The 25,877-nt window shown below is 36.5% G+C and overlaps 1 long non-coding RNA gene across 4 annotated transcripts in view; it reads left to right on the top strand.

Annotated features, from left to right (window-relative positions):
* Nucleotides 1-24,055, top strand: part of LOC128546182 (uncharacterized) — a 36,007-nt gene extending 11,952 nt beyond the window's left edge. The window contains exons 3-8 of one of the 4 annotated variants that reach the window (XR_008367582.1): nucleotides 334-468; nucleotides 2,740-2,855; nucleotides 3,330-3,462; nucleotides 6,780-6,872; nucleotides 19,499-19,581; nucleotides 21,159-24,055. This is a non-coding gene — a long non-coding RNA (uncharacterized LOC128546182). Of the gene's footprint in view, nucleotides 1-333; nucleotides 469-2,739; nucleotides 2,872-3,329; nucleotides 3,463-6,779; nucleotides 6,873-19,498; nucleotides 19,621-21,158 lie in introns of all 4 variants that reach the window. The other 3 variants (XR_008367580.1, XR_008367581.1, XR_006684499.2) reach the window with 3 other exon arrangements.
* Nucleotides 24,056-25,877: the final 1,822 nt, after the last annotated feature.

Genomic DNA, 25,877 nt, shown 5'->3' with positions numbered 1-25,877 from the left:
TTGGTTTTCCAATGGAATGGCTCATATATATTTCTATTCTTGTTTACATTAAATTGCTCTTTTGGATACTTGAATTTACACAGTACACAAAGTCTGAATAGAGAAATATGTGTAATCATAATCTGTGCAAGAAAAATCAGTTTACAGACTTGAAATTGAACAGATCAGGCCTGAAATTGGCATATTTCATTAGATTTTGAAGGAAAACAGGCAGATTTTCACACACTAGACTTGAATATTGGTTTCCTTAAATGCTTAATTGAGCATAAGTCTTCATATTTGAGGTCCTGAATTCTATGTTTACTTATTCTGTTGGATTTCTTATATTTTCAGTACCCAAAACCCTCAAAATGAGAGTGCTTTGACAATATAAAGTTTTTCGCATAGACGGGGATTGGCCACCTCTGTGTATATAAGTCTACAACTTCTCAGATTTGACCGAAGACAATTGTTTGGTGTTGTGAATGGGTAAATAATTCCTTTGTAAATACTTCTAATAAAAATCAGGTACTTTTCCATGATACTGTAAAATTTAATAGACTTCGTTTAAATTGCAACAGCAATTGAAAGAAAGGTAGAAATTAGAATTATAGTGGAGTAACATTATTTCAGCCAGTTTTACCATAATGACTACATTCTGAAGCATGTGTGGTAGTGAGATTACATTAGTAATCTGTTACTTTGAAATTGGACAGGATTTTGTTCATAATAATTGGTACAGTAAGCTGTATTCCAAGTGAGAATTATTAGGTCAGACTGCAGCTAATTGTTAGCTGCAATCTGACCTAATGATTCTCACTTGGCATACAGTTACTGTACTAAATTTTACCTGAAAACAATTGACGTTGCTTCAGATCTGGAAGTCAGTAAAGCAAGGAATTTGAACAGACAGTGTGATTGATACCTTTGTTATTTAAAGTGTTTGTTATGACACATTTTACATACGTAAGACTTGATTTTTAGCTCTACTATTCAGAGAATAGGGGGGCTATACTACTCGCCCCGGCGTCGGCGCAACCCTTCTTGGTTAAAGTTTTTCGGCAACCTTTGTTTTTCTGTCATATCTTTGTTACTATTGCTTATATCTTACTGTAACTCCACATAAACATTGTTCAGTATACAAACAAAGTATGTGTAGGGGCTGAGCCCATAATACCCAAGGTCAAGGTCACCAAACTGTTATACTTAGGTTATTTTTAAGGTTAAAGTTTTTCGGCAACCTTTGTTTTTCTTTCATATCTTTGTTACTATTGCTTATATCTTACTGTAAGTTCACATAAACGTTGTCCAGTATACAAACAATATATGTATATGGGCTGAGTCCATTATACCCAAGGTCAAGGTCACCAAGCTGTTATACTTACATACAAAGTATGTGTAGGGGCTGAGCCCATAATACCCAAGGTCAAGGTCACCAAACTGTTATACTTAGGTTATTTTTAAGGTTAAAGTTTTTGGCAACCTTTGTTTTTCTGTCATATCTTTGTTACTTTTGCTTACATCCTACTGTAAGTTCACATAAACATTGTTCAGTATACAAACAGAGTATGTGTAGGGGTTTAGCCCATTATACCCAAGGTCAAGGTCATCAAGGTGTTATACTTAGGTTATTTTTGAGGTTAAAGTTTTTTCCGGCAACCTTTGTTTTTCTGTCATATCTTTGTTACTATTGCTTAACTCTTACTGTTACTTTACATAAACATTGTCCAGCATACAAACAAAGTATGTATAGGGACTGGGCCCATTATACCCAAAGTCAAGGTCACCAAGGTCTTATACTTAGGTTATTTTTAAGGTTAAAGTTTTTCGGCAACCTTTGTTTTTCTGTCATATCTTTGTTACTTTTGCTTACATCATACTGTAAGTTCACATAAACATTGTCCAGCATGCAAACAAAGTATGTGTAGGGGCTGGGCCCATTATACCCAAGGTTAAGGTCACCAAGGAGTTATAAATTTTTTCGAAAGCTTTGTTTTTAGACATATCTTTGGTACTTTAAAAGATAATGACTTGAAATTAAAAGTATTTATTTATAATCATCTGCATTTGTGGCTACATACCCCGTAACTCTAATAGTGTTTTTGACAGAATTATGCACCTTTTGTACTTAACTTTTTTTGCAATCTTCGCTTTCTGGATACTACTTTAATGCAATGTAAGATAAAGACTTGAAACTTAAAATATATCTTTATCATCATCATCTGCATGTGTGGTAACAATCCCCATAACTTTGATTTGTATTTTTGACCGAATTATGCCCCTTTTATACTTTAATATTTTACAAACTTCGTTTTCTGGACATAACTAGTACTATATAAGATAATGACTTGAAACTCAAACTATATCTATCATCATCATCTGCATATGTTGTAACAATCCTAATAACTCAAATTTGTGTATTTGATGGAATTATGCCCCTAGGTGTATCTTCCTCTTAAAGCAGAGGTCTCTTATTCAGACATACATTCATTTTACTGTCAAATCCCCGAATAGTGGAGCACGCTGTCTTACAGACAGCTCTTGTTAGGTTTTATATTGCATTTTGACAGTTTCAGTATAGGGAAAGGAGATTGTGATGTAAATGTTCATAGAAAAGTTGCTTAGAGGGACACTTTCCTACATTTCACACTTTCTTTGCAGTCAGATTGTTTTGAAATATATTTTGGACATACATGCAATCATTTAAACTGAATAAGTATTCAGTCTGAGACATTATGACTAGTTTGAGTCATATTTCAGATGTTGTTTGGCCGCAGGCTTTCCAATCACACAGAAGATACTGGTTGGATCACGAGAAGGGTCACTTCAATTGATATTAGTCACAGGAAAAATGAGAACCAGTTGTAGATTCTCAGGTTGAAATTTATTAAGGTATTCGCAGAAATTTAGCCAGTTTGGAAAATTCAGCAGGCAGTGATGTACATTAAAACCATTCTTTATATAGATCATGGCTGTTTTTTTTGCCAGAAAGCTTATCTGTGATACACAATTTAAGATTTTGTTCATTGTGACTGGACATTATGTCTGTCTGGTTTTGTGTAATTTCACCTTAACAGCAGGGATTTCTTTATTGCAGATCACTAAGTCTTTCATCACTTGTTTCACTTAGTCCAGCTCTGCTATCAGTCACAGACAGAACAAAATTGAAAACTGGGAAAGTAACTTTTTGAACATTTAATGTTTTAACACAACATCACATCACACATGGAAACAGTTGCTACAATGCACAATTCTGATACGACACTGAGATATGTCTTAATATATGATTTGCATCAAAAAAGGAATTATTTTTTATGTACATCATGTGAGGAAATATTCTTCTTTTGTAGAGAAATATATGAGGTAGGGCAGTTTTCCATAAACGCAACAAGAAGTTCACATTTGTTGCACAGATTTGTGTCTCACATGTATGGAGTTGAAGGAATAGTTACAGGAAAAGGGTACAGAATATGTAAGGATATGGTATGTTCCTGCTGAAAAAAATATTATGTAAACGAATCGATATTATAGGTTTGACTGTACAAAGTATACAGAGAGTTATTCTTGTCTCTCTGGCACCTGCTTTCCTGTCTTCCATTTAAATGCTAAAAGTTTCCTGAACTTCTACTTCCTCTGTGTTATTACTTGATGGCTAAATTCACTGAAAATAGTTATTCCTTATAACACATGCATCATATGAAACTAAGACCATAAATTTCGTATCAGTCTTTCCTCAGTTATGCCCTGAATTAAATAAATTTTCAGGTTGAAGTTTTGATAAATTTTTTTCACATGAATAATGCTTTGAAGTGCCGTGTGATTGATCCTGTTTTATGAATTATATGGATAACCAAACATCTACATGTACATGTAGCTTTTAAGATTAAGAAGAGGTAAATAGCATCTGATTCATGTCCGATCCATAACTGCCATTCTTCTAGGGATTTTTAAATTGATTGGCAAACATTTTTTGACCGTAATGGGGCAATGAGTCATGTGCAAGACTCAGACCTCAAGCACCAAGGACAAGGTCACAGTTAGAGGTTCATTGTTCTCATTGCATGTTTCTAGTCCAGTCATCCATTAGGGATTTTCAAATTACCTGACACAAATGTTCCCTTTAATAAGTTGATGTGTCACTCTGTAGACCAACATCCCTAGCTCAAAGGTCAATGTCACAGATAGAGGTCAAAGGTTAACTTGGTCCTTTTCTTGTCCAGTCCATAGCTCTGCCATTTATAAAGGAATTTTAAAGTTATTTGGCACAAATTTTTCCTATCACGTCGTTGATATATCATATGCAAGATCCAGACTTCTAGCTCCAAGGTCAAGTTCACACATAGAGGTCAAAGGTTAACATGGTCTTGCTTCTTGTCCTGTCCATTGCTCTGCCATTTGTCAAGGAATTTTAAAATCACTTAGCACAAATATACCTCATTAAGAGGCAATGTGTCATGTGCAAGACCAGGCCCCTGTTTCAACGGTCAAGGTCACAGTTAGATGTTAACTTGACTTAAACAGTCACAAAAACAAATTATTTTGTTGCATGAAGACTCAGACATCTAATGCAAGGTCAATGTCACCTATTGGGATTTTTGGTAATTTTTGTCTGCTCTGTAACTTTTTGATGCAGTGGTGTTGGTATAAATATTCACTATTACAAGACATGGTGTCATATACAAATTTGAGGTCACAGGCACCCCATTTAATTTCTTTTATCTGTTTGTACATGAAATTACTTCCCTTTTTTAGCTCACCTGTCACAAAGTGACAAGGTGAGCTTTTGTGATCGCGCAGCGTCCGTCAGTCCATCCGTCCGTAAACTTTTGCTTGTGACCACTCAAGAGGTCACATTTTTCATGGGATTTTTATGAAAGTTGGTCAGAATGTTCACCTTGATGATATCTAGGTCAAGTTTGAAACTGGTTCACGTGCCATCAAAAACTAGGTCAGTAGGTCTAAAAATAGAAAAACCTTGTGACCTCTCTAGAGGCCATATATTTCACAAGATCTTCATGAAAATTGATCAGAATGTTCACCTTGATGATATCAAGGTCATGTTCGAAACTGGGTCACGTGCCTTCAAAAACTAGGTCAGTAGGTCTAAAAATAGAAAAACCTTGTGACCTCTCTAGAGGCCATATATTTTACAAGAGCTTCATGAAAATTGGTCAGAACGTTCACCTTGATGATATCTAGGTCAAGTTCGAAACTGGGTCACGTGCCATCAAAAACTAGGTCAGTAGGTCAAATAATAGAAAAAAATTGTGACCTCTCTGGAGGCCATATATTTCATGAGATCTTCATGAAAATTGGTCAAAATGTTCACCTTGATGATATCTAGGTCAAGTTTGAAACTGGGTCACGTGCCATCAAAAACTAGGTCAGTAGGTCAAATAATAGGAAAACCTTGTGACCTCTCTAGAGGCCATATTTTTCATGGGATCTGTATGAAAATTGGTCTGAATGTTCATCTTGATGATATCTAGGTCAAGTTCGAAACAGGGTCATGTGCGGTCAAAAACTAGGTCAGTAGGTCTAAAAATAGAAAAACCTTGTGACCTCTCTAGAGGCCATACTTATGAGTGGATCTCCATAAAAATTGGTCAGAATGTTCATCTTGATGATATCTAGGTCAGATTCGAAACTGGGTCACGTGCCTTCAAAAAATAGGTCAGTAGGTCAAATAATGAAGAACATTGTGACCTCTCTAGAGGCCATATTTTTCATGGGATCTGTATGGAAGTTGGTCTGAATGTTCATCTTGATGATATCTAGGTCAAGTTTGAAACTGGGTCAACTGCGGTAAAAACTAGGTCAGTAGGGCTAAAATTAGAAAAATCTTTTGACCTCTCTAGAGGCCATATGTTTCAATGGATCTTCATGAAAATTGATCTGAATGTTCACCTTGATGATATCTAGGTCAGTTTCGAAACTGGGTCACGTGCGGTCAAAAACAAGGCCAGTAGGTTTAAAAAATTAAAAAACCTTGTGACCTCTCTACAGGCCATATTTTTCATGAGATCTTCATGAAAATTAGTGAGAATGTTCACCTTGATGATATCTAGGTAAAGTTCAAAACAGGGTCACGTACCTTCGAAAACTAGGTCAATAGGTCAAATAATAGAAAAACCTTGTGACCTCACTAGAGACCATATTTTTCAATGGATCTTCATGAAAATTGGTCAGAATTTTTATCTTGATAATATCTAGGTCAAGATCAAAACTGGGTCACATGAGCTCAAAAACTAGGTCATTATGTCAAATAATAGAAAAAACAACGTCATACTCAAAACTGGGTCATGTGGGAAGAGGTGAGCGATTCAGGACCATCATGGTCCTCTTGTTATGATAAAGTACAATACATATGTATTTCTATCAGTTTTCCCAGTAAATTAAAAATGAAAGTAAGATAATTTGTATTGATAGACTGTTTAGTACTATATAAACATCATGTATTTCACTTGTTTATTAATTATCTCCCTTTAATACGACAAAATATTTCATTTTATTTTAATTAATTTCTTTTCTTATTTAAAGATAAAAATACAGTAAACCATTACAATGCATATATGAGCATCCAGACATTTTCAAACTACATAACGTCTGTGTGAATTTTCTGATTTATGTACATCTATAGTATAGAAGAAGACATTGTGATTGCATGCAATATGTTTTGTGAAAAATGTCCCTAAGCCAGGGACCTTTGCTACAAATTTTTGTTGTTTTCTACAAGTAACTCGGAGAACTTCTTCACATGATCTAGAGAGTAAACTTAACCTTGATGTTTTGCCTTACAGATAGCCAAACACCTTCCCCAGGAATCCATGCAGCAACTTTCTGATAGAAAGATGTACCTGTTGTGCAAAGGGGATAAGCTGGCTTGGTGACAGGTATATTAGTTCATATAAAACAATGATAAAAATTACACATAAACGTTATATGCATGTATAATATTTTAGCTCACCTTTGCTCAGGTGAGTTTTTGTGATCGCTCAATGTCCAGTGTTCGTTGTCAGTCTGTCTCTCAACATTTAGCTTGTGTATGCGATAGACGCTGTATTTTTCAACTGATCTTCATGAAATTCTGTCAGAATGAATACCTTGTTAAAATCTAGGCCAGATTCGAAAATGGGTCATCTAGGGTAAAAAAACTAGGTCACAAGCTCAAATCAAAGAAAAACATTGTGTATGAGATAAACAATGTATTTTTCAATTGATCTTCATGAATTTTGGTCAGAATGATAACCCTGATGAAATCTAGGCTAAGTTTGATAATGGGTCATTTTGGGTCAAAAACTAGGTCACTAAGTCAGATCAAAGAAAAACCTTCTGTAAGTGATAAAGGCTGTATTTTTCAACTGATCGTCATGAAATTTTGTCAGTATAAATGCCTCAATAAAATATAGGCCAAGTTTGAAAATGGGTGATAAACTAGGTCACTAGGTCAAATAAAAAAACCTTGTGTAAACAATAGAAGCTAAATTTTGGTCAGAATGATTGCGTTTAAATCTAGGTCAAGTTGGAATACGGGTCATCTTGGGTGAAAAACTAGGTCACTAAGTCATATCAAAGAAAAAGCTTGTGTTTGCAATAGGGACTTCATTTTACACCAAATCTTCATGAAAGGGGGGGTCCCAGTTAGGTGTCTGCGCAAAATGTTTTTTGATTTTATTTATACTTTGTGGTAATATACCTACATGTATTGAGTTTCATTAACAAGTGTTACTGTTACCAGTTTTGACTTACTTTTATAGAAATTCATATTTAAAGTGGGTGGGGTAATCTGACATGTGACCAGCCAGGAACACAATTTCTGTTATTTTTTAGCTCACCTGTCACAAAGTGACAAGGTGAGCTTTTGTGATCGCGCGGTGTCCGTCGTCCGTCGTCCATGCGTCCGTAAACTTTTGCTTGTGACCACTCTAGAGGTCACATTTTTTGTGGGATCTTTATGAAAGTTGGTCAGAATGTTCATCTTGATGATATCTAGGTCAAGTTCGAAACTGTGTCACGTGCCTTCAAAAACTAGGTCAGTAGGTCTAAAAATAGAAAAACCTTGTGACCTCTCTAGAGGCCATATATTTCACAAGATCATCATGAAAATTGGTCAGAATGTTCACCTAGATGATATCTAGGTCAAGTTCGAAACTGGGTCAGTAGGTCTAAAAATAGAAAATCCTTGTGACCTCTCTAAAGGCCATATTTTTCAAAAGATCTTCATGAAAATTGGTCAGAACGTTCACCTTGATGATATCTAGATCAAGTTCGAAACTGGGTCACGTGCCGTCAAAAACTAGGTCAGTAGGTCAAATAATAGAAAAACCTTGTGACCTCTCTAGAGGCCATATTTTTCATGGGATCTGTATGAAAATTGGTCTGAATGTTCATCTTGATGATATCTAGGTCAAGTTCGAAACAGGGTCATGTGCGGTCAAAAACTAGGTCAGTAGGTCTAAAAATAGAAAAACTTTGTGACCTCTCTAGAGGCCATACTTGTGAATGGATCTCCATAAAAATTGGTCAGAATGTTCATCTTGATGATATCTAGGTCTAGTTCGAAAGTGGGTCACCTACCATCAAAAAGTAGGTCAGTAGGTCAAATAATGAAAAAACGTTGTGACCTCTCTAGAGGCCATATTTTTCATGGGATCTGTATGAAAGTTGGTCTGAATGTTTATCTTGATGATATATAGGTCAGGTTTGAAACTGGGTCAACTGCGATCAAAAACTAGGTCAGTAGGTCTTGAAATAGAAAAACCTTTTGACCTCTCTAGAGGCCATACCCTTGAATGGATCTTCATGAAAATTGGTCAGAATGTTCACCTTGATGATATCTAGGTCAAGTTTGAAACTGGGTCACGTGCCTTAAAAAACTAGGTCAGTAGGTCAAATAATAAAAAAAACCTTGTGACCTCTCTAGAGGCCATACTTTTCATGGGATCTGTATGAAAGTTGGTCTGAATGTTCATCTTGATGATATCTAGGTCAAGTTTGAAACTGGGTCAACTTCGGTCAAAAACTAGGTCAGTAGGTCTAAAATTAGAAAAATCTTTTGACCTCTCTAGAGGCCATATTTTTCAATGGATCTTCATGAAAATTGATCTGAATGTTCACCTTGATGATATCTAGGTCAGTTTCGAAACTGGGTCACGTGCGGTCAAAAACTAGGCCAGTAGGTATAAAAATAGAAAAACCTTGTGACCTCTCTAGGGGCCATATTTTTCATGAGATCTTCATGAAAATTAGTGAGAATGTTCACCTTGATGATATCTAGGTAAAGTTGAAAACAGGGTCACGTACCTTCGAAAACTAGGTCAATAGGTCAAATAACAGAAAAACCTTGTGACCTCTCTAGAGACCATATTTTTCAATGGATATTCATGAAAATTGGTCAGAATTTTTATCTTGATAATATCTAGGTCAAGTTCAAAACTGGGACACATGAGCTCAAAAACTAGGTCACTGTGTCAAATAATAGAAAAAACGACGTCATACTCAAAACTGGGTCATGTGGGAAGAGGTGAGCGATTCAGGACCATCATGGTCCTCTTGTTTAAAAATGGTTCTAACTTTTTACCTGAAACTTCCATGATAAAATAACTATGCAATGGACATTCACACAACATGTTGCATTTTAAATTGTACTGAATACTTTTTTTCAGCACAGAGCCACAAAGTGGTCTAATCAAATTTACTGATTTTCAATGAACGAACTTCACCCAAAAGCTAAAACATTTTTTATTAGTTGAGATATTAAGGTGTTATTTTCAGCAGATATTGTAAACTAAATAAACATAAAAATGACAGTATATCAGTATATTCTGATTAATATTGGAAGAGTGATACACTCTCAAACTGGGTAAAAGTGGGTGGGGTAAATAAATATTCGAAGCAACACTACAAAAATTGTGCAGTTGTTACGAAATGGCCTCAGATTGTCTATTACTATCTTAATTGTGCCCCAATGAGTGGTGGGGGCATACAAATTCGCTCTTGTCCGTGCGTCCGTCTGTCCATCCATCCGTGCGTCCGTCCGAAGTTCGTGACGCGCCTAGCTCAAAAAGTATTTGATATAAATTGATGAAACCTTGCAAGAGTCTTTATCATGATATGGACTTGCGCACCTTCTATTTTTCGTCTGGCTCCGCCACCTAATTTTAGAGTTACTGCCCCTGAAATAGTAAAAAATGCACATTTTCACCTTGTGACACGCCTAGCTCAAAAAGTATTTGATATAAATTGATGAAATCTTGCATGAGTCTTTATAATGATATGAACTTGCACACCTCCTATTTTTCGTCTGGCTCCGCCCCCTATTTCTAGAGTTATGGCCCCTGAAATAGTAAAAAATACACATTTTCACCTTGTGACACGCCTAGCTCAAAAAGTACTTGATATAGATTCATGAAACCTTACATTAGTCTTAATCATGATATGAACTTGCGCATCTTCTATTTTTATTTTGGGTCCGCGCCCTATTTCCAGGATTATGGCCCCTGAAATAGTCAAAAATGTACATTTTCACCTTGTGACACGCCTAGCTCAAAAAGTATTTGATATCAATTGATGAATGTTTATTATGATATGAACTTGCGCACCTACTATTTTTATCTGGGTCTGTCCCCTATTTCCAGAGTTATGGCCCTTGAAATAGTAAAAAAATGCACATTTTTACCTAATTATGTGCCTTACTCAGAAGTATTCTCGGTGCCTTACTTAGAAGTATTTAAATGTAAATTCATGAAACCTTGCTTGAGTCTTTATCATAATGTGATCTTTGCACATGGCATTCTTCTTGAGAATTTTAGCATTCATTACAGAGTTATGGCCCTTGAAATAGCCAAAATAGTGGATTTTTTGTTTGTGATGCTCATAGCTCAAAAAGTACATGGTATAGAATAATGAATCCTTTTCATATTTTTTTTGAGGCTATACCCCATTAAGACTGCAAACATTTGAATTCTTTTCCCTTATTTGTGACAAATGTACCAGTCGGGGGGGGGGGTGGGGGGGCACACCATGTGTCCGACAGACACATTCTAGTTTTATTAAATACAGACTTGGTTGATAAATATTAACAAAAAAAAATTCTCTTTAATAAGACTTTATACATGTGTGCCGTGGAAAAATCAATGCAGAAAATTTAATGTTAATTTGAACAATAGCTTTCCCCAAAATATACTGCCTCAGGCAAAACCTTTTGTTAAATACTTTGAGCTTTCAGGGTTAATTTGGTTTGTCTACATGTCATGTTCAAGGTCCATGCTTTTTCCATGACACACATGTATGAAGTGGGAAATGTTTTGTTAATTTATCAATCAATGCTGTATTTAATAAAATCAAGACAGTAATAGACAATCTGAGGCCATTTCTTAACAACTGCACAATTTTTGTAGTGTTGCTTCGAATATTTATTTACCCCACCCACTTTTTCCCAGTTTGAGAGTGTACCACTCTTCCAATATTAATCAGAGTGTACTGATATACTGTCATTTTTATGTTTATTTAGTTTACAATATCTGCTGAAAATAACACTTTAATATCTCAACTAATTAAAAAAAATGTTTTAGCTTTTTGGTAAAGTTCGCCCATTGAAAATCAGTAAATTTGATTAGACCACTTTGTGGCTCTGTGCTGAAAAAAGTATTCAGTACAATTTAAAATGCAACATGTTGTGTGAATGTCCATTGCATAGTTATTTTATCATAAAAGTTTCAGGTAAAAAGTTAGAACCATTTTAAAAAAATAACAGAAATTGTGTTCCTGGCTGGTCACATGTCAGATTACCCCACCCACTTTAAATGTGAATATCTATAAAAGTAAGTCAAAACTGGTAACAGTAACACTTGTTAGTGAAACTTAATACATGTAGGTATATTACCACAAAGTATAAATAAAATCAAAAAACATTTTGCGCAGACACCTAACTGGGACCCCCCCTTTGAACTGAATGTTTGTCTGGATGAAATCTAGGTCAAGTTGGAATGTGGGTCATCTGTGGTCAAAAACTGTCACCCAGTTAAATTAAAGAAAAACCTTGTGTATGCAATAGGGACTGCATTTTACCCTGGATATTCTTCTTATGGTCTATCAAGATTTATGAAATTATGCCCCAGGAGTGAAAAGAGGCTCCGCCCCGGGGATCACAAGTTTTACATAGACTATATTGGAAAAAACTTTAAAGTTCCTCTTGTTTAAAACCATAAGACCTAGGCCTTTGATATTTTGTATGTAGCATTGCCTTGTGGTTCTCTACCAAAATTGTATGCCCCTGGAGTGAAAAGAGGCCATGCCCCGGGGGGTCTCAGGTTTTTACATAGACTGATGACTGATACAGGAAAAACCTTTTAAAATCTTCTTGCCTGAAAATGCAAGGGCTAGGCTTTTGGCATTAAGTATGTTGCCTTTCCTAGTATTTCTCTACCAGATTTGTTCAAATTATGTCCCTAGGATGAAAAGAGGCCCTGCCCTGGGGGTACCAAGTTTAACATAGACTTATATAAAATTATGAAGAAAAATAAAGATCTTCTTTTCTGAAAGTTCAAGACCTAGGATTTTGATATTTGAGTGAGTCTAGTCTATTATGATTAATAATTTGCTACTAAGTATTTCAGTTGTAACAAAAGAATAATTTATAGAATATTAGAATTTTTCAGTTGGTTTTATTTTTGCAGTAAATCTATTCAGTAATTTTCATTTGACGAAGTATATGGAGAGCTATCCTACTTGCCCCGACGTTGGCGTCTCTATGTCCCAGTTTTGGTTAAAGGCCGAGATTTTTTTTTTACACTTTCCCTTCTTCCTCTTTCTCTCTGAAATTACTTGATTGATGTGCATTTAATTTTAAAAGCTATTTCCCACCACCACCCACATCATTCAGCATGAGGGCCATAACTCTCATACCAGTATTTCATTAATTTTCCCTCCTTTTCACTTCAAGTTAAATTTTTTGTGCATTTTCACAATTATTACTGTATGGATTTTATTCAAATTTAAAATAGTTGCTCCACATCATACGACACAAAGTCCATAACTCTGGCACCAATTTTTAGCTCACCTGAGCACGAAGTGCTCAAAGGTGAGCTTTAGTGATCACCCTGTGTCCGGCGTCCGTTGTCGTCCGTCGTCAACAATTTGACCAGGTCAGATCAAAGGAAAAGCTTGTTAACACTCTAGAGGTCACATTTTTGGCCCAATCTTAATGAAACTTGGTCAGAGTGTTACCCTCCATAAAATCTTGGATGAGTTCGATATTGGGTCATCTGGGATCAAAAACTAGGTCACCAGGTCAAATCAAAGGAAAAGCTTGTTAACACTCTAGAGGTCACAATTTTGACCCGATCTTAATGAAACTTGGTCAGAATGTTACCCTCAATAAAATCTTGGACGATTTCAATATTGGGTCATCTGGGGTCAAAAACTAGGTCAAATCAAAGGAAAAGCTTGTTAACACTCTAGAGGTCACATTTTTGGCCCAATCTTAATGAAACTTGGTCAGAATATTACCATCCATAAAATCTTGGACGAGTTCGATATTGGTCATCTGGGATCAAAAACTAGGTCACCAGGTCAAATCAAAGGAAAAAGCTTGTTAACACTCTAGAGGTCATATTTTTGGCCCAATCTTTATGAAACTTGGTCAGAATGTTACCCTTAATAAAATCTTGGACGAGTTCGATTTTGGGTCACCTGGGGTCAAAAACTAGGTCACCAGGTCAAATCAAAGGAAAAGCTTGTTAACACTCTAGAGGTCACAATTTTGGCCTAATCTTAATGAAACTTGGTCAGAATGTTATCCTTAAAAAGATCTTGGACGAGTTTGATATTGGGTCATCTGGGATAAAAAACTAGGTCACCAGGTCAAATCAAAGGAAAAGTTTAACATTTAAAAAGGCCGCATTTATGACTATATCTTCATGAAACTTGGTCAGAATGTTAATATTGATGATCTTAAGGTCCAGTTCGAATCTGGGTCATGTAAGATTAAAAACTAGGTCACCCGGTCAAATCAAAGGAAAAGGTTGTTAACACTCTAGAGGCCACATTTATGTCTGTATCTTCATGAAACTTAGTCAGAATGTTAAACTTAATGATCTTTAGGTCAAGTTCGAATCTGGGTCATGTTGGGTCAAAAACTAGGTCACGGGGTCAAACCAAACGAATAGCTAGTTAACACTTTAGAGGCCACATTTATGAACATATCTTGATGAAACTTGGTCAGAATGTTGATCTTTAGGTCAATAGGTCAGGTGAGCGATACAGGGCCTTCATGGCCCTCTTGTTCATGAATTATGCCCCCTTTTACTTGAAATTTAAGGTAAATTTTGATGCATTTTCACTATATCTCAGTTGTTACTGGATGGATTTGATTCAGACTTGAAGTAGTTGTTTCACATTCATATGACACAAGATGCATAATTCTTGCACCAAAATTTTTATAAATTATGCCCACTAGAATTATAGTTATTTAGTGTTTTTATACACTTTATCTTGATCTGTCTTATTACTTTTTATTTTGGACACAGACTAAAGCTATTGTGCAGTATCTTTATCCACCATTAAAGTCATTTAACACTCAAGTGACAGCTCCAGTTTCCTCAGATGTGCCAATTTTTAGCTCATCTGAGCACAAAGTGCTCAAGGTGAGTTTTTTTGATCGCCTTGTGTCCGTCGTCGTCAACAATTTGACTGTTAACGCTCTAGAGGTCACAATTTTAGCCCAATCTTAATGAAACTTGGTCAGAATGTTACCCTCAATAAAATCTTGGACGAGTTTGATATTGGGTCACCTGTGGTCAAAAACTAGGTCACTAGGTCAAATCAAAGGAAAAGCTTGTTAACACGCTGGAGATCACAATGTTGGCCCAATCTTAATGAAACTCGGTCAGAATGTTACCCTCAATAAAATCTTGGACGAGTTTGATATTGGGTTATCTGGGGTCAAAAACTAGGTCACCAGGTCAAATCAAAGGAAAAGCTTGTTAACACTGTAGAGGCCACATTTATGACTGTATCTTCATGAAACTTAGTCAGAAAGTTAAACTTAATGATCTCAAGGTCCAGTTTGAATCTGGGTCATGTAGGGTCAAAAACTAGGTCACCCGGTCAAATCAAAGGCAAAGCTAGTTTACACTGTAGAGGCCACATTTATGATTATATCTTAATGAAACTTGGTCAAAATGTTAATCTTGATGATCTTTAGGTCAGGTTTAAATCTGGGTCAGGTGGGGTCAAAAACTAGGTCACTAGGTCAAATCAAAGGAAAAGCTTGTTAACACTCTAGAAGCCATATTTATGACTGTATCTTCATGAAACTTAGTCAGAATGTTAAACTTAATGATCTTTAGGTCAAGTTCGAATCTGGGTCATGTCAGGTCAAAAACTAGGCCACCAGGTCAAATGAAAGGAAAAGCTAGTTAACACTTTAGAGGCTACATTTATGACCATATCTTAATGAAACTTGGTCAGAATGTTGATCTTGATGATCTTTAGGTCAGTAGGTCAGGTGAGCGATACAGGGCCTTCATGGCCCTCTTGTATATCCTGATGAAAGTTTAATTACCATTTAGTGCTCATAAAATGTTAATTCTGTTGGTAGCAGAAGCCTGACTGTCCAACTTTGATCACAAAAATACTTTGAAACAATGTGTTAGTCATATCTCACATGAAAACACTAAGTTGTGTTTTACAGTAATACAACATGAAGGAGAAAACTGTCCAGGTTTCATATACCGCCTCACCTGGAAAACCAGGTAATATAAGTATGAAATATCCAAATCCATTATCCCAAACAACTTGTTAACATATCCTTCAGAGATTTTTTCTTCATGTTTTTACACATTTTTAGCTCACCAGTCACAAAGTGACAAGGTGAGCTTTTGTGATCGTGCGGCGTCCGTCGTCCGTGCGTCCGTCCCTGCGTAAACTTTTCCTTGTGACATCTCTAGAGGTCACATTTTTTGTGGGATCTTTATGAAAGTTGGTCAGAATGTTCATCTTGATGATATCTAGGTCAAGTTCGAAACTGGGTCACGTGCCATCAAAAACTAGGTCAGTAGGTCTAAAAATAGAAAAACCTTGTGACCTCTCTAGAGGCCATATATTTCACAAGATCTTCATGAAAATTGGTCAGAATGTTCACCTTGATGATATCTAGGTCAAGTTCGAGACTGGGTCACTTGGGGTCAAAAACTAGGTCAGTAGGTCTAAAAATAGAAAAACCTTGTGACTTCTCTAGAGGCCATATTTTTCATGAGATCTTCATGAATATTGGTCAGAATGTTCACCTTGATGATATCTAGGTCAAGTTCGAAACTGGGTCACGTGGGGTCAAAAACTAGGTCATTAGGTCTAAAAATAGAAAAACCTTGTGACCTCTCTAGAGGCCATATTTCTCAATGGATCTTCATGAAATTGGTCAGAATGTTCACCTTGATGATATCTAGGTCAAGTTCGAAACTGGGTCACGTGGGGTTAAAAACTAGGTCAGTAGATCTAAAAATAGAAAAACCTTGTGACCTCTCTAGAGGCCATATTTTTCATGAGATCTTCATGAATATTGGTCAGAATGTTCACCTTGATGATATCTAGGTCAAGTTCGAAACTGGGTCATGTGAGATCAAAAACTAGGTCAGTAGGTCTAAAAATAGAAAAACCTTGTGACCTCTCTAGAGGCCATATTTCTCAATGGATCTTCATGAAAATTGGTCAGAATGTTCACCTTGATGATATCTAGGTAAAGTTCGAAACTGGGTCACGTGCGGTCAAAAACTAGGTCAGTAGGTCTAAAAATAGAAAAACCTTGTGACCTCTCTAGAGGCCATTTTTTTCAATGGATCTTCATGAAAATTAGTCAGAATGTTCACCTTGATGATATCTAAGTCAAGTTCGAAACTGGATCACGTGGGGTTAAAAACTAGGTCAGTAGATCTAAAAATAGAAAAACCTTGTGACCTCTCTAGAGGCCATATTTTTCATGAGATCTTCATGAATATTGGTCCGAATGTTCACCTTAATGATATCTAGGTCAAGTTTGAAACTGGGTCACGTGGGGTCAAAAACTAGGTCAGTAGGTCTAAAAATAGAAAAACCTTGTGACCTCTCTAGAGGCCATATTTCTCAATGGATCTTCATGAAAATTGGTGAGAATGTTCAGCTTGATGATATCTAGGTCAGGTTCGTAACTGGGTCACGTGCGGTCTAAAAATAGGTCAGTAGGTCTAAAAATAGAAAACCTTGTGACCTCTGTAGAGGCCATATTTTTCACGAGATCTTCATGAAAATTGGTGAGAATGTTGACCTTGATGATATCTAGGTCAATTTTAAAAGTGGGTCACGTGCCTTCAAAAACTAGGTCATTAGGTCAAATAATAGAAAAACCTTGTGACCTCTCTAGAGGCCATATTTTTCAATGGATCTTCATGAAAATTGGTCAGAATTTTTTATCTTGATGATATCTAGGTCACATGTGCTCAAAAACTAGGTCACTGTGTCAAATAATAGAAATAACGACGTCATACTCAGTTCAACACTTGGTCATGTGGGGATAGGTGAGCGATTCAGGACCATCATGGTCCTCTTGTTGTCCAATTTTATTGAAAATAGGTCAGAATATTTGTCTTCATGAAATCTCAGAAGGTTTAAAAATTGTGTTGGGCTGGGGCAAAAAAACTAGGTCACTAGACCAAATCGAAAAAAAAATTATTTTACACTCTAGAGGCCACATGTTTGCTCCAATTTTCATGAAACTTGGTCAGTTTGTTTATCTTCTTGAAAACTTGGGGTAGTTTAAAACTGGTTCATGTGATATCAAAACCTGGGTCACTAGGACAAACATGTGTACACTGTTACGGTGTGTTACGACTGACTTTCTTGCTGATAGCTCTACCTGTGTACATTGTCATGAAGCCGAGTGACTTTCTTGCTGATAACTCTACCTGTGTACATTGTCATGAAGCCGAGTGACTTTCTTGCTACTAGCTTTACCTGACTACATTGTCATGAACTCGAGTGACTTTCTTGCTGATAACTCTATCTGTGCACACTGTCATGAAGCCGAGTGACTTTCTTACTACTAGCTTTACCTGTGTACACTGTCATGAAGCCCAGTGACTTTCTTTCTTCCAGCTTTACCTGTGTACACTGTCATGAAGCTCAGTGACTTTCTTCCTACAAGCTCTTCCTGTGAACATTGTCATGAAGCCGGCTGACTTTCTTGATTCCAGCTCTACCTGTGTACACTGTCATAAAGCTCAGTGACTTTCTTGCTACTAGCTCTACCTGTGTACATTGTCATGAAGCCAAGAGACTTTCTTGATGCCAGCTCTACCTGTGTATACTGTCGTGAAGCTTAGTGACTTCCTTGATGCCAGCTTTACCTGTGTACAATGCCCTAAAGCCCAGTGACTTTCTTGATTTCAGCTGTCATGAAGCTCAGTGACTTTCTTGATGCCAGCTTTACCTGTGTACAATGTCATGAAGCTTAGTGACTTCCTTGATGCCAGCTTTATCTGTGTACAATGTCATGAAGCCCAGTGACTTTCTTGATTCAGCTGTCATGAAGCTCAGTGACTTTCTTGATGCCAGCTTTTCCTGTGTACAATGTCATGAAGCCGAGTGACTTTCTTGATTCCAGCTCTACCTGTGTACATTGTCATGAAGCCCAGTGATTTTCTTGATTCCAGCTTTACCTGTGTACACTATCATGAAGCTCAGTGAACTTCTTGCTACCAGCTCTACAGGTATACACTGTTATGAAGCTCAGTGACTTTCTTGATTCTAGCTTTACCTGTGTACACTATCATGAAGCTCAGTGAACTTCTTGCTACAAGCTCTACAGGTATACACTGTTATGAAGCTCAGTGACTTTCTTGATTCCAGCTTTACCTGTGTACACTGTCATGAAGCCCAGTGACTTTCTTGATTCCAGCTTTACCTGTGCACACTGTCATGAAGCCTAGTGACTTTCTTGATGCCAGCTTTACCTGTGCACACTGTCATGAAACCCAGTGACTTTCATGATACCAGCTTTACCTGTGCACACTGTCATGAAGCCCAGTGACTTTCGTGATACCAGCTTTACCTGTGCACACTGTCATGAAGCCCAGTGACTTTCGTGATACCAGCTTTACCTGTGTATAATGCAGTGGTACAATTTCATTAAGCCCAGTGTCTTTCTTGCTACCAGCTCTACCTGTGAACACTGTCATGAAGCCGAGTGACATTTTCAATGCCAGCTCTACCTGTGTACACTGTCACGAAGCCGAGTGTCTTTCTTGCTACAAGCTCTACCTGTGTAAACTGACATGAAGCTCAGTGACTTTCTTGCTACCAGCTTTACCTGTGTACACTGCCATATAATCAATAAATAATAATATTGAAATTGATTATTGAGTTTTAAAGTTAAAGTCCATAACATCTCCATAAACGAAATGTCAAGGTTTTTAATTTTCTCTGACTTTCAATAATAAGTTTTCACATATATAACACGTATATAATAATATTACAACATTTTCAGGCCAGTTGAAACCAGAGACTGCCGGTACATTTTTTGGTGATCATTTGACGAAGCCAGTTGTAGTGCTTTTACAGTTAGGGAGAGTGAGTTTACATTCTGCTGGAGCCCGCTTAGCTCAGTAGGTAAGAGCGTTGGTCTACGGTTCGCGGGGTCGCGTGTTCGATCCGCGGGCGGGGCGAATGTTCTCCGTGACTATTTGATAAACGACATTGTGTCTGAAATCATTAGTCCTCCACCTCTGATTCATGTGGGGAAGTTGGCAGTTACTTGCGGAGGACAGGTTTGTACTGGTACAGAATCCAGGAACACTGGTTAGGTTAACTGCCCGCCGTTATATAACTGAAATACTGTTGAAAAACGGCGTTGAACCCAAAACAAACAAACAAACAAACAGGTATTTCTCTATTACAAAAAGGAACAGAAGGCATGGAAGACTGTTTATACCTACAAATAATGACATTGATATATATATATGTATATGTTAGTAAATTCATCCATGCTAAGCACTTAGTGTTTTGAGTTTTCACTTTTAAACAGTTCAAGGAATTCCAATGATACCTTACACAGATGAAATCATGTTGAGAAATTGTGTGCTATGTACATGAATCAGATTTTTACATCAAAAGTCAAGGTCACAGCCAAGGGCAGTGCAGTTCATGGGTGTTCATTTTTAATTCACATATTCATTTTAGCTTAATTGTGATGGTATATTTAAGCTTATTTGAACCACATCTGTGTCCACAGTATTGATGTCATAATGTAGGGATAACGCATGTTTTTTCGTGTTATAACATCTGCAGAATCCCTAGGGATTGGTTGAGGGATTCTGAAGATGTTATAACACGAAAAGAACATGCGCTAACGCTATTCTAGCAGAAAACGCGTAAAAAACGTGTGAATTAATATATTGTCCCTCAAAGTCATTGAATTTCCATGAAATGCGCGGTAAAGTCTACGTTGTGTTGTCACGTTGACGTCATTTCATTTTGAATTATCCGTTTTGGGGCCGTAATGCGTTTACGCTTTGCCACGGAACGTGGATATATAAAAAGGTGTTATAACAGCACTTGAGCGCAAGAATGTCTCTGTTAACACACGTTTCCTCTCCTGTTAAAACACCCCCGAAAAGTGACAATAACAGCAGTTTTATGCTAGAATAGAAGATGTGGTCTTGACCCCATTGGGTCTCAAAACCATGACCCCCGGGTTGATCAACACGACAACTTAACCATTATACTACCGCTCCCCCACCTCATGTTTACTAATGACCTCTCTTGTTCAATCTACACATATGATACACATTCTGTTTGTGCTCTGCCTTTCACCAGTAGGCATGTGGAAACACCATGAAAAAGGGTACAAAAATAATGTAAACATTTCATTTGAAAGATTTTTTTTGTATATTTAGTGGTATTATAATATCATTTCATTTTGACATTCTTGTCAACCATATACACAGTAAACATTTTATATGTCATTTCTGCAAGAAAGCTATTACTATATTAATAGATAATAACTTGGAAGTCCTTGTTCTTCTTAAAAGAAATTAGAATATAAGATGTCATATGTCTGCATTAAACAGCCAAAAAACACAAAATTGTATTGTGACAATATTTTATGATTCTGTTGTATTTCATATTCATACCAATTGTATTTTCAGGTCAGGTATATACTCTGGTTACAGATTGCAGTATCAGCCAGAAACCACAGCCATTCTAAATATAGGATGAACACAATCAGACAACCTGGCAAGAAGATTTTACGTTCAGGAGTGTTGACATTCTGCTCAAGATTCTAGTCTGGAGATACCATCGGCGATCTTAGAATTTTTTTTAAGATTTAAGTTTAAAAATGTGATATTGACTTTTAAAAGACTACATTAATATTTTATACTGTTTTCAGTCAAAGGGTTTAAACTTCTTTTTTGGGGTGAGGGGGGATAACTGTACTGCAGACAATTTTGTATGGCAAAATAAAACAAAGAAAAATATTTTTATGTTAAAAATACCTTTTTTATATATGAATACTTATGAATTGACTTTTTCATGTCTCTAAGATACGCAAGATTGCAGTGATTGCTTGTTAGCTCATCAGAGCACGAAGTATTAAGGTGAGCAATTGTGACCGGTCATTGTCAGTTGTGTGTCGTCCGTCAACATTTGCTTTGTTAATACTTCAGAGGCCATATTTGTGACCCAATCTTTATGAAACTTTGTCACAATTTTTTTCTTGATAATTTAAAAAGTTTGAAACAGGGTCATGAGGGGACTTAAACCAGGGCAGCAGGCAGATCAAAGGAAAAACTTGTGAATAATTTAGAAGCAGAACGTTTGTCTTGATGATTTCTAGGTCAAGTTTGTATCTGGGTCATTTGTGGTTAAAAACTAGGTCACCTGTTCAAACTGAAGGAAAACCTTGTGAACACTTTAGAGACTACAGCTGTAACTCAATCCTTATGAAGCTTGGTCAGAATGCTTGTCTTGATGATTACTAGGTCAAGTTTGTAACTGGAATATGTTGGATCAAAACTAGGTTACCAGGCCAGGTCAAAGGAAAATCTTGTGAACACTCTTGAGACTGCAATTAAAGTTTGAAACTCATGAGAATTGGTCAGAATGTAAGTCAGAATGAGTATTAGTCAGAATGTAGGTCACTCAGTCAAATCAAAGGAAATGTTGTGCTACAGTTGTGACCAATTCTTTATGAAATTTGGTAAGAATGTTTGTCTTGATGATATCTAGGTCAAGTTTGTAACTGAGTTATGTGGGCCATAAACTAGGTCACTAGGCCAGATCAAAGGAAAATCTTGAGAACTCTCTAGAGACCACAATTTAAATTTGAAACTCATGAGAAAGCTTGTGAATATCAATAGGCACAGTTGTGAATATAACTTGTCCAATAAACTTGGACACAATGTTTGTCTTGATGATCTCTAGGTCAAGTACGAATCTGGGTCACATGGTTTCAAAAACTAAGTAAGGAAGAATAGACTATTGACTTGTTTCCCAGATAAATCTGCTTATGTCTAGGTAAGAGGTCAATTGTTCATATTTCAAGGGTCTTAATAAAGGATTCTGTAGCTTATTTTGTAGAACCTCTTTTGTTCAGTTCCCTTCCAGTCAAATAAAAACTATTATAATGATGTATAATATTTTTGATACATTTTGTCTATTAACTAGAAACCTTTAAATAGCTGTAAGCATTGTTACATGATTGCTGATGTAATGTAAGTGCCTTACTAGATTTGACCTGTAATTTAATGTACAAAAATGATGGCTAAATCTTAAATATGTTTGAATGGTATAGTTTGTCAACTTTTGTTGACACATGAGGTGCCATTTTCAGGATACGGGATATACGCTGTCTCAAAAATCTATATCGGGCTCGAGCTACGCTCTCGTCTGATATGGATTTTCTCAACAGCGTATATCACGTATCCTGTAACTAATAATAACCATGATATACTTCATAAATTGGTGTGATAAGATCATACTTCTAAATGTCTAAACATTTCAGTGGTAGCAATTTTAAGCCTCCAAAATCTCTGACTTTTTTGCAATAAAGTTGAATAATCTCATGCCATTTCTTTTCTGTACAGATTATTTTCAAAGTTCTCATACAGAAAAAATGAAAAAAAAATTTAAACCACGAAATTACAAATGATTTAAATGCTGCTACATGTACTTCTTAGAGGCTTGAATTTTTGGATATCATTTTTTTTTTGGCATAAATTGATTGATTTATTGATTAATGAATTGAATTTATTGGTTACTTTTTTATTGGGATTTTATTCCTTCGATTAAGCCAACCATGAAATTTACAAAAATTAATGCAGAACGACAATAATTTCACATTCTTTTGTTTTTAGGTATGATCAATGCAATAATTCAGGTTTTCCCTTGCTTTTTTAGCAGTGTTCGTTATAAATTGAAAAGACAAATAAGAGAAATAGTCAGCATTGCTTATAGCTGTGAAATTAGCAGAATCAGGCTCCTTTATTCTAAAGATTTTCTTTGTTTGAATAATGCACGTATCCTTGACATTGTTGTATATTTGTATTTTGCTTGAATGTTCTTGAAAGACCAGGGCTTTGCTCAAGGAACGGTCATTATGATAAAAAAAAAATGTTGAAGATACAAAAATGTATACAAAAAGCCTTTTTGCCAATGAAGAGAATATATATACAAATGCATGACAGACATTTTCGCTGTTGTGAGAATTAAAACACTTGTATAACATACAATTCATCATTTACAATATTCCAGTTCAGTCATTATCTTTAAGACCGCCCGCTTAGCTTTGTAGGTAGTGTTGGTCTACAGATCGCAGGGTCGTGAGTTCGATCCTCGGGCGGGGCGAATGTTCTCCGTGACCATTTGATAAACGACATTGTGTCTGAAATCATTAGTCCTCCACCTCTGATTCATGTGGGGAAGTTGGCATTTACTTGCGGAGAACAGGTTTGTACTGGTACAGAATCCAGGAACACCGGTTAGGTTAACTGCCCGCCGTTACATAACTGAAATACTGTTGAAAAATGGCGTTTAACCCAAAACACAAACAAACAAAGATTATCTTTCAAATGGGCCTTTACTATAATTGATATGTTCCAACTTGGATTAATTTTTGTTTGTTCTCTCTTATTTTTAGCTCACCTGTCACATAGTGACAAGGTGAGCTTTTGTGATCGCGCAGCGTCCGTCGTCCGTGCGTGCGTAAACTTTTGCTTGTGACCACTCTAGAGGTCACATTTTTCGTGGGATCTTTATGAAAGTTGGTGAGAATGTTCATCTTGATAATATCTACGTCCAGTTTGAAACTGGGTCACATGCAGTTAAAAACTAGGTCAGTAGGTCTAAAAATAGAAAATCCTTGTGACCTCTATAGAGGCCATATTTTTCAATGGATCTTCATGAAAATTGGTCAAAATGTTCATCTAGATGATATCTAGGTCAAGTTTGAAACTGGGTTACGTGTGGTCAAAAACTAGGTCAGTAGGTCTAAAAACAGAAAATCCTTTTGACCTCTCTAGAGGCCATATTTTTAGCTCGACTATTCATAGAATAGTAGAGCTATTGGACTCGCCCATGCGTCGGCGTCCGCGTCTGCGTCGGTGTCCGCTTCCGCGTCCCGATTTGGTTATGGTTTTGTATGTAAGCTGGTATCTCAGTAACCACTTGTGGGAATGGATTGAAACTTCACACACTTATTCACTGTGATAAGCTGACCTACACTGCACAGGTTCCATAACTCTATTTTGCTTTTTTACAAAATTATGCCCCTTTTTCGTCTTAGAAATTTTTGGTTAAGGTTTTGTATGTAAGCTGGTATCTCATTACTTACTGATGGGAATGGATTGAAACTTCCCATACTTGTTCACTGTCATGATCTGACATGCACTAAGCAAGTCCCATAACTCTGCTCTTTTTTTTCAAAATTATGCCCCTTTTTCGACTTAGAAATTTTTAGTTAAGGTTTTGTATGTAAGCTGGTATCTCAGTAACCACTTGTGGAAATGGATTGAAACTTCACACACTTATTCACTATGATAAACTGACCTACATTGCACAGCTGGTTCCATAACTCTATTTTACTTTTTTACAAAATTATGCCCCTTTTTCGACTTAGCAGTTTTTGGTTAAAGTTTTGTATGTAATCTGATATCTCAGTATCCACTAACTGGAATGGATTGAAACACTTGTTCACTATCATGATCTAACATGCACTGTGAAGGTCCCATAACTCTACTTTGCATTTTTACAAAATTATGCCCCTTTTTTGGACTTAGCAGATTTTGGTTAAGTTTTTGTATGTAAGCTGGTATCTCAGTATCCACAAATTGGAAAGGATCGAAACTTCACACACTTGTTAACTGTCATGAAATGACATGCAGTACAGAGGTTCAATACATCTACTTTGCATTTTACAAAATTATGCCCCTTTTTCAACTTTTGTATTAATTCAATTGACAAGGCTGTTGAATAGTCGAGCGTTGCTGTCCTCTGACAGCTCTTGTTTTAATGGATCTTCATGAAAATTGATGAGAATGTTCACCTTGATGATATCTAGGTCAGGTTTGAAACTGGGTCACGTGTGATCAAAACTAGGTCAGTAGGTCTAAAAATAGAAAATCCTTGTGACCTCTCTAGAGGCCATATTTTTCATGGGATATGTATGCAAGTTGGTCAGTATGTTCATCTTGATGATATCTAGGTCATGTTCGAAACTGGGTCAAATGCGGTCCAAAACTAGGTCATTAGGTCAAATAATAGAAAAACCTTGTGACCTCTCTAGAGGCCATATTTTTCATGAGATCTTCATGAAAATTGGTCAGATTGTTCACCTTGATGATATCTAGTTCAGTTTGAAACTGTGTAAG

The sequence above is a fragment of the Mercenaria mercenaria genome, chromosome 16 (genome assembly GCF_021730395.1).
Source record: "Mercenaria mercenaria strain notata chromosome 16, MADL_Memer_1, whole genome shotgun sequence".
In the NCBI taxonomy this organism is placed as follows: Eukaryota; Metazoa; Mollusca; class Bivalvia; order Venerida; family Veneridae; genus Mercenaria; species Mercenaria mercenaria.
Note: the sequence above shows the minus strand (reverse complement) of the source record. Positions and strands in the feature narration are given on the sequence as shown.